This window comes from Mustela putorius, unplaced genomic scaffold (genome assembly GCF_011764305.1).
Source record: "Mustela putorius furo isolate JIRA1106 unplaced genomic scaffold, ASM1176430v1.1 tig00000430_pilon_pilon_pilon, whole genome shotgun sequence".
In the NCBI taxonomy this organism is placed as follows: Eukaryota; Metazoa; Chordata; class Mammalia; order Carnivora; family Mustelidae; genus Mustela; species Mustela putorius.
The window spans coordinates 9661076-9671860 of NW_025421377.1; the positions used below are offsets into that span (position 1 = coordinate 9661076).

Sequence of the window (10785 nt, forward strand, 5' to 3'; positions counted from 1 at the left end):
GGAAATGTAGTCCTAGAAAAGGCAGATTTTAACTGAAGTGTCTTGACAAAGGTAAGCATCCATTTTAACATGACAATGTCCTTCATGTGACTCAATAGGGTAATGGCTTCTCTTAGCTGAATCACACCAGCCAGCATGATACCTGCATGCTCCGTGATGAGGTACTACAGAGCTATGTGCACAAACACCCACCCATTTAAGCTTTCAGTAAATACAAAGCATCTTTTTAAACCATTTCAGTAAAATAAATAAACAAAAATATTGCATTTCTACTGGCCTGTTCTGCCTCTTTAACTTACTTGGAGAGCTGTTCATGACAGACAGAAGGTACAATAGTTAGTTGCTACTCCACACTCCTTAGGCTCCAATACTTCCTGCTCTTCAAGCTTCAGTGCCTTTTTTGCTGCGGTACTTATTTTTCATTAGCACTGCCACTGCCATGGGACCTACACCCCCAGGGACTGGAGAGATGTCACCAGCCTTCTTTCTGCCTCTTTCAAAATCCACATCTCCAACCAACTTGGTTTAGCAGTTATCGGATCTTGAACTCTATTTTCACATGGACGACTGCTGCTCCCTCCTTGATCATATCTGCTGTGATCAGATCTGTACTGTCTGCAGCAGAGACCACAATGTCTGCAAAAGAATTGTGTGTTTCTTTAGTTGCTCTTCAGGAGTATGTATCAATGAGATATTATAAGAGTGGCATCACCTCTAGGGCATTCATGTGCCCCATCTGTGTGTAGTAGCATTGCAACGGGCATTCCAACATTTTTTGACTTCCCAGCCACAACCACATTCTTCCGTAGGGTTGGAGTGCTAGTTCATTTAATTATTTTCCAGACACTCCGTGGGGTAGCCGATAATATGGAATACTGGTCCAAACACATTTGCCCTACATGAATTACATGAAAGCCACCAACATCCTTGTCTGGAGAAACAGCATTGCAGATCTTTCTCTCCTCACTGTGCTCTGGAAGAGGCAGCTGAACAAGGAGGCCAACTGCATTACCATCATTATTTAGATTATTGATTAAATTCAACAGTTCTTCCTCAGAAATTGAAGCTGGTTTCACAATTGTCTCACTGTCAATTCCCACTTCTGCAGCTGCCTTGGTTTTGTAGAGGACATAGGAGTGACCTACAGGCTTCTCATCAACCAGAACCACACTCCGGTGTGGTTGCTTGTCACCTGATGCCACACATTCTTCCACCTCCTGCTGCATTTCCTGCTTGATCTGCCAGGCAAGTTTCCTTCCAAAAGTGACAACAGCTTCATTTTCAACTACCAAGAGGTGGAAGGGGTGATGGCAGATGGGCAGTTCTGTGTGGTCCAGAGCACCTGGGTGGCCAATATGGGCACGAGGGAAGCAGCAGCCATCACCCACGCTGATGTCCGTGTCAGGCTAAATATATAATTTTACTCATGTTGTTAATCTGTTAACTACCCAAAGCACGCTGAACATTTCGCTGGTATCTATGCCTATAGTTTATTTTAACTTTCCGTGTTGAGATGCTTTATGTAAACATTATAAATTTAAAATAGTTTTGACATCAGCACTCTTTTTACAGTTTCAACCTTACATTTATAGCATGCGTGAGTTTATATGCTGAGACTAATGGGTCCTATTTCAAACATTAAAAAATTTTACTTTAGCTTTATCAGTAGGGCATTGCCTAGTAGGTTCTTAAATGTTGACTAATGGCTCGGTGAGAGTAGCTTCGGATGTGGGAGGTTCAGAGTATTGTGTTAAAGGGCAGTTGCTGAGATCAAGGCTAACCAATGTAGCTTCTGGAGTGTTTATATCATCCATATCCTATAAAGCTGGTTTTGGAGAAGTGAAACATTAGACATTTTAATCAATATTTCTTAGAGTAAATCTCTGAAGAGATGACAGCAAACGAGAACCCATCTTCTGGCCAAAGTGAAAGGAAAGTGAATCATTTTTTTCAAAGTAAGTAATGTGTGAAAAATGCTTTTCAACGATAAAGTGGTGCACAGTTGCTTACTCTTGAAATCACTATGATTGTTATTAGAGCTTGTTTGAAAGTCAATTGCTGATCTCAGCTCAGCCAAACTACCACGTCTATCATAATTGTCCCATGACTCAAGACAAACAAATTCCATATGCCATTTGTAATGGACTTTATTATTAGCTATTGTTTCTAGCCAACAGATCACTTTTTCTCTTATCCCTCTGCGCCCCCCCCTTCCATTTAAAAGCCCATGTCTGTACGTCCATATTAACTTAGGCCTGGCCAAGCTTAATTCTCCATTTTTTGGGTCGGAATAATAGGTTTGGGAGATCCAAGCAGAGTCAGTCATAATCCTTCCCTGGGATGTACATATGGGTGTTGGAGAGAAACATTTCTCTTTTCTATGGATTTTTGAGGTGGCTTTTTGATGGGCCAACTTCCTTGGATGCATTGAGGAAACCCATGGGTAAATTTGTAATATGATAAAATTAGAATAAAGCACAGAGAAAATAAAACCTGAGAGATGGGGCAGGTGAGAGAGAGAACTAATAACATAATTTGCGTTACTTGATCCAATTGTGTCTGAATCTAGTAACTTCTGAATTAATCAGTTTCATAGATTAATTCATCCTTTTTCTGCTTAAACTATTTTCAGTTAGTGTTCCTTCCCTTGCCCTGAAAGTCTGACAAATATACCAGTCTAGGATATTTCAGCTACCAATCCCAGTGAGCTCATTTTTTTTCCTTAGTCCTTTCTTCATTTTCTAATTACATGATCACTTGGTGGTTAAGTAGGACACTGAACTAGATTACCTGAGCTTGAATCTTGGCTCTTCTACTTTTTAGATATAAAATCTTGGGCAAGTTACTTAACCTCTTTAAGCTTATTTTATATCAGCAAAATGAAATAATTGATTATATCCACTTTTGTTAAGGATTAACTGAGTTAATGCTTGTAAAGTGTTTAGAAAAGGTCTTGATGCCTGGTACTGGTCCAGTAGGTATTAGCTATTTTAATATTGGATTCTAAAACAGACAAAAGATATAAATATTTATCTTTGTCTTTATTGTCTCATTTAAAATTGTTAGATTTTAAGGGATAAAGACCTTGCTTTTTTGGCTTGGATAGATTATGGCATATAGTATAATTGTATGTTTTTGATAAGCATTGCCCTAGTTTACTTGTTCCTACACTTGGTAAGAACCTGTCATTCATGGCCTCCTTCCTGATTTTGATCCATTTCTTGGTGTGCTTAACTTCTCCTTTGTCCTCATTATTTTCTACCTGACTCAAGGCCCTTGCCAAACTGTTCTTTTCCTCTTCTTGACTATGATTTGTATTCTCCTTCTTATGATGCTATTTCAAACCACCACCCTTCTCATTACAACCCTTAATGAGAAGGGCTCTTATTGGGTCTGCCCAACCCCCATGAGCACAGTCAGGGCAGCATTCAATAAATATTTATGGTTAAGAAATTATAGAACACAACCCAAGTTTATGGTAAAGGGGAACTAACTATAAACTGATCGTGTGACCTAATACAGGCTCTTCAAACTTGTGTTTCTCAAAGGTTGTTATTTCCTGCCCTGTGTCTTCTGCAACCATTAATTTTCCTTAGTGTGTAAGCAATTTGAAAGTATTTTTATATTAAACAAGGATGTATTATTGAATATAAAACAAAATTTACATTGTTTAGAAGATGAAAACACACTAAAGAAATGTCTTCATTTTTCTGTGCTGAGCACAAGTTACTGTTCTTTGTTGTTAAAGATACCTCTGTGAAAACATTTGAGAAGAATAGTACAGTACTGTTGATTCCCTTTGTCAATGTTAGATGGGCTCATGTTCACAACAGTCAGAACTTAATAATAGCTACCATTTCTTATATGCCTAAAACTCTGCTGCACACTTTACAGTAACATATAATTTGATATTCACAGCAAGTCTATTTTATAGAAGAGGAAAATGAATTTTAAAAAAGTTAAATAACTGGAATGAGGTCTATTTTATATTGTGATTTGGAGTCAAATCCAAGTCTGTAAAGCTCAACTATAGTGCACAGCCTATGAGAAATAATTCAGAATAACCTCATTCAAGATGAGAAATTTAAGGACAATTGAAAACATCACCTTCCATCAGTAAGGGCCTGCTTGAGGTCTTATAGGAACTTCCAGGTAAAAGGAAGAAGGGTGAGAAAGGAAGCAGAATGTGTGTATGCATATATATATATATATATATATATATATATATATATATGTCTGTATATAAACATGTGTATACGTATGTATATAAAACAACTTGCTTGAATTATAAGATATCCCTATATCTGAAAATTGAAATGATTACCATTGTACCTTCTGCCAATTCAGTTTTAAAACCAGCTAGCTTTTGTTCCAGGAAAGGATGCTATGGGATTTGCTTTGTATAAGTCATGTTCTATTTAGGCCTCAAGCACACACTGGTAAATATAATGAATACCAACATCTTGATGGACAATTTTCCGTGAACATTGTCCCCTAGGATTACATTTTTTCAACTAAAATCATTGGAGAAGGTCAAATAGCCTGCTTTATTGCACATTATTTACAATAGAAAGTTTATTAAATTCCTTCCTAAAACTCTTTGATAGAGCTATTTGCCATCATTACATTTTTCTTCTCTTTTTCTCCTTTGCAAAGGTGACTTGGCAAGAATTTTATTTCACTTTGCTACACTATGGACCTTTGGTTCATGTTCTCATTTATTTTGGCAAGTGAACCATTTTGTCTGTTTGGCTTAAAATGGCCCACTATACAGCAAGAGCATAGGCTAGCATATTTTCTGTTTATGCACTTGTTCCTCACTGATCTACATATGCAAAGCTTAATGAAAACGTCTAAGCATAAAACTTCATCTGAGCTCCTAAAATTAATATTGATTCTGTTTGTGAATGCTAGACTATTTCTCAGAATATTCCATGGAACACATATTAGTATCTCAAGATGCTTGTGCAAAGGGCTTCAGCAGTCAAATGAGTTGCAGAGATGCTATATAAATACATCTTGTCTTCAAGATTTGCACCATAATTGGTATATAAATGTCTCATCTTGCAATTAAAAGAATAACTGGCTTTGTTTAATCCAAAGTCTCCTGAATTTATTTGTTCAGGTTCGAAAGTATTGGTTCTCAATTTTCTGTGGCACTATTTTTTTTTCTGGAAATAGGCTTTCGAAAATACTCACCAGTACCCACTGGTTGGTAAGTCCAGTTGAAACTGTGTTAGAATTTAGCTCTATTATTAGGGTAGTACATTTGTCTTTCATGAGTTAAAGATTCCTCTTCTGGGGAATATATTTACTTCATAGTATTGTTGTTAAATTAAGTAAGTTAACACATCTAAAGTAAATAGTATGATACTTGACATATATTTTAGTTCACCTACTACTTAATTTTTGTTTGCCTTCATTTTCTTCAAGCAGCTCTTGAAATTTCATTTTATGAATTCTTCCTTCAAAAGTTGATCTAGAAAGGTGCTCTAGACCTAAATTCATCTGAAGTAACTGTGCCCTTCTCTTGACTTTATTTTCAAATGTCAAACATAAAATGCATTCCCCTTCCTATGATTACTCTGCTTAAAAACAAAGATAATAAATGGTCCCGTTTTAATCCAGATATGAAAATCATATGGTTCCAGGGAAGGAAGTGCAGGGTACAATCTCAAGCTTTTGCACCTGACATTGAGTTCCTCAGGTGGCCAAATGCTAGGATTAGCAGAGAAAAATAAATAAAGGCCTTTTAAGACTTTGTGAATCACGTAGAAATACCAGACAATCATGGTATATATATCTGAATAGGGTACTATTATTAGAAAAAATAAAAAAAAATCTATAGCAATAGCCCGATACGTTCTGAAGTACCAGTTTTGCCTTTGGATAATGATTGTGATTGACATCTACACTGAGTATCTCAACTTGCTGAATTTGTTGTTCCTAGAAGCAACCAGACTATAAAAATAAAACTAGAAGGATTATACTACATTTGTAAAACTTCTTGTGGTTCTGGTTGTTTGCCTTCAAGGAAAATATAAGGGAAGAAATTCCAGATAAATAAATACATCTTGTTTATGATGCTGTTTAAGAAAGACTTCTAGGGGGCGCCTGGGTGGCTCAGTTGGTTGGAGGACTGCCTTCAGCTCAGGTCATGATCCTGGAGTCCGGGGATCGAGTCCTGCATTGGGCTTCCAGCTCCATGGAGAGTCTGATTCTCTCTCTTACCTTCTCCTCGCTCATGCTCTCTCTCACTGTCTCTCTCTCAAATAAATAGAAAAAATCTAAAAAAAAAAAAAAAAAAAAAAAAAAAGAAAGACTTCTAGGGCACCTGGTTGGCTCAGTGGGTTAGGCCGCTGCCTTCGGCTCGGGTCATGATCTCAGGGTCCTGGGATAGAGTCCCGCATCGGGCACTCTGCTCAGCAGGGAGCCTGCTTCCTCCTCTCTCTCTCTCTCTCTCTGCCTGCCTCTATGCCTACTTGTGATCTCTCTCTGTCAAATAAATAAATAAATTCTTTAAAAAAGAAAGACTTCTAGGTGGCCTGAGAAGCAATTGTTGGCTCATTATGTCTCTGTAATACTGAAAGGGAGTGCAGGTACCAGAAGGAAAACAATTAATACCAGTGGGTCAGGAAAACAAATAGAATTCTGAGGATGCTGCATTGAGATTCCCATCAATTCATACAGAAGTAGACTCTGATACGTGATGTATTCACCTCACATTTGTTGCCTCCACTGTTTCCTGCCTCTTTCTGTTCATTTCTAGGTCTTGACTCACTCTTGAAAGAAGGTCTCAGTTTAAGATAATCCTGGGAGAGCAGGGGTAAATCTCACCTAGCAGATTTAAGTTTCTCAAACTTAATGAGAACGGTGCATGAATGAGACAAATCAACTTTGCTCTTACAAAATTGTATTCTTTTTCGTAGCACAACCTTAAGAGTGTTACTATGCCAGAAGTCCCACTATTTTCCACTGAGGAGGAGAAAAAGTGGTAAAAAATGTGAGAAGGAAAGAAATCTTATCTTTCTACTCCTTATGAATTCCCTTAATACTTATCCTCTTGCCTGAACATTTGCTTTTGATCAGCTCATTTAAATACATGTCCTTCTTAATAGAAAATATCAGGGATTATGAGGAATTTATGTGATATGTGGTCACTGAGATGTAATTTAACTGACAGTGTTGGCTTTGGATGCAGGTAGATCTTGCTTTGAGCCTAGGCTCTACCACTTACTGGCAATGTCACTTCATCTTTAAGGTGTGGTTTTCTCTAATTAGGTACAGACACAGGGCTGTAATGGGCATTATACTTGCTTTTCCAGCATCTGTTCTGCTCCCTGGGGGTAGGCTGGACATCATCCCCAGCTCTGTGCATAGCCTGTATTTCACATAGGCAATAGTATCCCTTGCCACAAAGATTGGTTAAGGGATGAGCAATGACATGAGCCTAAGTCAATCAGTGCATGGCACTGCACTGGCCTCTGCGATTGCGAGTGCAATGTATCTGCATAAGATACACACTGTTTTTGCTCTGATTAGTATGGTATATAGGTGAAAAGTCTGAGATTCTGTAGCAACTTTTTTACTGCCATGGAAGATAAAGCTAGTATGTAGAAGTAGAAAGTGAATGGCAGGAAATAGAGACTGACACTTCCCAAGCTTGTCCTACCTCCGGAATTTCTAGTTACCTGGTTAAAAGGATTCCCTTTTGTTTAATCCAGTTTGAGTCGTGCTTTTATTACTTCCAAAATAAGGAATCCTAACTAATAAGTGTTTTATAAGTATATGGTATCTGACCTATCTGTCAGATAGTGATGATTAATATGGAGTAAAATAGAGAAAGGGGGTGAGAAAGTATTACAGTGAAGGTGCTGAATAAGTACATCTGAAGTCAGGATGGGCTGACTGCGAAAGCAGCCTTTAAACAAAGACCTGAAGGAGGCAAGTGAGTAAGAAGACATAAGGTCATCTGGGGGACGAGTGTTCTTGGCAGATGTAAGAGCAGATGCAAAAGCCCTGAGGCAGGGCTCTGCCTGGCATGTTCTATGAACAGCCTGAGTAGACTATGGGGAACAAGTGGAGAGTAGGTGACAAAGTCAGAAAAGTAGTGTGAGGTAGGTATATTGTGAAAGTTTAAGAAGCCATTGTAGGGATTTTGGCTTCATTCTAACTTAGCGGAGACTATTGAAGAGTTATGAGCAGAGAAGTGACATGATAAGACTTGTATTTTTAAAGGATCACATGGGTATGGTTTTGAGTATAGACTGGGTGGGTTGCATGCTAGTGGCAAGTGAGGGAAAGGCAGAAGCCAGAAAGCCAGACGGAAGCTATTACAGAAAGCCAGGGAAGATAAGATAGTCTCTTAGGCCAGGATGGTAGAGTTGAGGTCCTAAGAAGTGGACAGAGTCTGACTGTATTATGATGGTAGATTTTAGATGATTCACTGTTGGATTGAATGTGGGGTGCGAGATTAATAGGAGTCAAGGATGACACCAAAGATGCTTTTTATACAGTAGGGCTATGATGGTTAATGAGATAATTCATAAAGCCCTGGCACATAATAGGCTGTTGACTTGTAGTTAAACAATAATAATAAATATGTACACTAGCATTGTCAAAGACTTTGGCAACACTCTAGGCATAAAGGCAGCAACAGATATCTTCAATAATAAATAGCATTAGTAAAATATAATGTCTTTTCATATATTTTGTCACTGACGCCTTAGAAAACCCTGAGATAGGTATTTTTATTACCACTTCGTAGAGGGAAAACCCAGGGATTTGCTGGGTAAATTGGTTTTGGTCATGGTTCAATAGGAATGGTTATCTCATTTCAATGTAGATCTCATGACTCCAAGTACAATTCTGCTTTCACAATAGTGTTCTGCTGACCTTCCTCTTCAAAGGTGACATTTTTCTGAGTTCATTTTTAGGGAGAGTGATAGAGCTGAGAGCAATCTGTATTTTTTCCTGATTTTTCTTACTGTGACATACGTTTATAGGCAAACCAAATAAGGATTTTCACATGTGGCTTTGTAGAGATATCATCATAATGAATAACAACTGGATTAATTAACACTTAGTAAGTGCTAGGCATTGGTAATATTTGCATTATTACATAATGTACATCGGTTTAGTTTCCTAGAAACTCTCTGAGGCAGTAAATCAATAATGGTCCAAACAAAAGATAGAAATCACACCAGTAATTTAACCTAAAGTATCATTAAACTAGCAAGAAGTAGTTAACTACTATAAGGGGGTAAAAGATGACTTTAAAAAACATAGAGAAAATGGGGGACTTGGTAAGATGGAAGAGTAGGAGGACGCTGAGCTCACCCTGCCCCCTGTATACAACTAGATATCATCCATATCCAAGTCAATAAACTGGAGAGTTATCCAAAGACTGACAGAACAAACTCCACAACTAAATACAGAGAAGAAGATAAATCTGAAAGTTTATGAGGTCAGAAAGGTAGAGGGGGCCTGCCCACAGGAGGGAGGGAGCTGCATGCACACAGAGGCAGGGAAATGGGCTCTAACACCAGGAAGCTCACACAGGAAAGTTGTTGCCCTATAGGGCATACAGTGCCCAGCCACCATGCCATGCCCAGCCTTAGACCCCCAGCCATCCTTAGACAATGGCCCTGGCCAGGCCCACTGATTACAACATGCCATGATCAGCCTTACCCCCTGGGTACCGGTGCATAGCCCCCAGCTTATACAATGCCTTTGGGTATCTGGCATAGGACTAGTGGCCCAGTAAAAGTTTTGCTTATACTGCCACCCCACTCCCAGTTCCCCAGAGGAACTGTCTTATCAGTGCTGATCTGTCTGGATCCCGTTAACAACACAGAGAACAAGCACAGCACAGCCCACAATAGGCAGATAGTGTAGATGACTGCACTGAAAGGAAAAGTGATTCAGACCAACAGCAGGACATAAACAACACACATAGGCTACCCCCTAAAGTTCCAGGTTCTGATGAACAGGGGGCACTGCACTCCAGGGCATTCCAGGACCTGTTCTTTATAAAGTAACTACTTTCAAGAGCAGAAGATATATCTGACTTTCTTAACACAGAGAGGCACTGTAGGAAAATGAGGAAACAGAAATTTATCACAAATGAAAGAACAGGATAAGGCCATGGCCAGAGATCTAAGCAAAACAGAAAAAGTAACATGTCTGATAGAGAATTTAAAGCAACGATCATAAGGATATTCACTGGACTTGAGGAAAGAGTGGAAGACATGAATGTGACCCTTAACACAGAGATAAGGAATAGCATAGCAGAGATAAAGGGTAATGAAAAAATATACTTGATGGAATGAACTGAGCAGGATAGAAGAAACAGAGGAATGAATTAGTGACTTGGAAGACAGAGTAATGAAAAATATTCAAGGTGAACAAAAGAGAGAGAAAAGAATTATGCAAAATGAGAATAGACTTAGGGAATTCAGTGACTCCATCAAATGTAATAACATTTGTACTATAGGAGTCTCAGAAGAAGAAGAGCAAAAAGGAGGCAGAAAATTTCTTTGAGTATAATAAAAACTGAAAGCTTCCCAAATCTGGAGAGGAAACAGATATTTAGATCAAGGAGGAACAAGAGAAGTCTCAACAAAAGCAGACCCACATTAAGACATATTGTAAAACCTTTGGGATGTGGTAAAAGTGGTTCTGTGAGGGAAGTTTATAGCAATACTGGCTTACTTCAAGAAGCAAGAAGAATCTCAAATAACCTTGCACCTAAAGGAGCTAGAAAAAGAACAAGAGAGAAAGCCT

At 38.5% G+C, this 10785-nt stretch overlaps 1 pseudogene; it reads right to left on the reverse strand.

Moving 5' to 3' along the window:
- Positions 1–311: 311 nt before the first annotated feature.
- On the reverse strand, positions 312–1381 carry LOC101676698 (annotated as a pseudogene).
- Positions 1382–10785: the final 9404 nt, after the last annotated feature.